The sequence below is a fragment of the Aethalodelphis obliquidens genome, unplaced genomic scaffold, assembly GCF_003676395.1.
Source record: "Aethalodelphis obliquidens isolate GAN/ISIS:26980383/991018 unplaced genomic scaffold, ASM367639v1 scaffold19, whole genome shotgun sequence".
Classification (NCBI taxonomy): domain Eukaryota; kingdom Metazoa; phylum Chordata; class Mammalia; order Artiodactyla; family Delphinidae; genus Aethalodelphis; species Aethalodelphis obliquidens.
This window is the reverse complement of record NW_020837963.1, coordinates 25,337,745-25,339,748: the sequence shown is the minus strand read 5'-3', so window position 1 is coordinate 25,339,748 and position 2,004 is coordinate 25,337,745.

Genomic DNA, 2,004 nt, shown 5'->3' with positions numbered 1-2,004 from the left:
GGAGAAAATGGAACCCTCCTACACCATGGGAATGTAAATTGATGAAGCCATTATGGAGAACAGTATGGAGGTTCCTTAAAAAAACTAGAGTTACTATATGATCTTGTAGTCCTGCTGGGCATATATCCAGAGAAAACTCTAATTCAAAAAGAGACATACACCCCAATCAATATTCATAGCAGCACTATTTACAATAGCCAAGACATGGAATCAACCTAAATGTCCATTGACAGATGAATGAATAAAGAAAATGTGGTATATGTGTATATATATATACACTCACACATATGTACAGTGGAATACTACTCAGCTGTAAAATAGAATGAAATTATGACACAGCAATATGGATGGACCTAGAGATTAACATACTAAATGAAGTCAGAGAAGACAAATATCATGATATCATCTATATATGGACTCTAAAATATGATACAAATGAACATATTTACAAAACAGAAGCAGACTCACAGACATAGAAAACAAATTTATGGTTACCAAAGGGGAAAGGGGGTGGAATAAATTAGGAGTTTGGGATTAGCAGATACAAACTATATATATATAAAATAGATAAACAACAAAGTCCTGTATAACACAGGGAACTATATTCAATATCTTGTAATCCACTATAACATAAAAGAATATGAAAAACATATATATGTATGTATAACTGAATCACTTAACTGAATCACTATACAGTGATTATACATATAATCACTGTATATATACAGTGATTATATAATGTATATATATACATACATATATATGTATGTATAACTGAATCACATAACTGAATCACTATAATAAAAAAATTATACATCGTAAGCAAGTGGGGTTTATTTCAGAGATGCAAAGCTAGTGCAGTATTTGAAAATCAATGTATTCCATCATATGAAAAGGCTAAAGACTATTTGGAATGTTTGGAAAAATGTCTTCCATGGCCTTGCATTCCTATGGAAGAGGTAAGCAGGGGGACAGGAAGCTAACATTCATCAGCAACTAGTGTGGAAGAACTGTGCTTAGTTTATGGGAGGATGACGTACATGTGTAACCTATTGTGTAGTTCTTTTTGGAATTAAATACCATTGCCGAAAAAGACCTTAATAAATATCAGACGACTTTTTAATATGCTGGAATTCTCTCCCCCGCCTTTTTAAAATAGAACATTTGTAAATCTTCCTATCGGTGCCCAGCTGGGGAGGTACTGTTCCAGACTCTATTCCAAGAGCAATCAATTATTTAGGATTTACCTTAAACAATATACTGTTGAGAATAGACAGGAGACACTAATACAAGTACTCGCCTAGTCAGGGTCAACAGCGAATAACTTCAGAGCGACATATGTCCTACGCACATTAGGACGTTTTTGCTTTTATAGAACAATTTCCCTGGGTTTGTTTATCCTGTGAGAATGGGGCAGTTCTGGGGATGGGTCGGGAAATTACAGAGCACTGTTTTGGGCAACACACTTGTTTTGTCGAGGCTACATGAGGTAATTGCGTCTTTTACCGTCTACGAGGCTCGTTTACATCTCCTCTCACACTAACAGTCCACCTCGACACTCGCAGCGGAACGACTTTGTTACAAATTAACGCCCAGCTCTGCCTGATCTGACCTGATTGGGAAATCGCGGCGATTTTGATGTGGGGTCGCTGCCCTACACAAGATGGACTCTGCGCCCGCCCCGTCGGACCCTCCCTCGTCGGCCACCTCGCCTTGTCCGCCACGAACACCCACACCCGAGGGCTCAAGCCCTGGCGCCCGATCTCCGCGCCACCGCCTTCTGCGCAGACACAAAGGGAGCCCCGCCCTCCGCGTGCTCGTACAGCTGTGACTGTGAAGGGCACCTTCTGCAGCCAATCAACACTCGCGAACTGGGCGCGGCCCGTTGGAGTTGGTGGAGTGTCGGCCGAGGGCGGGATCCTTGAGTGACACGAATTTTGGCCAATCATCGGAGGCCTTGCTTCGGCCTCCCCCCACCCCCACCCCAGTGCCTGCCTCCCTGCC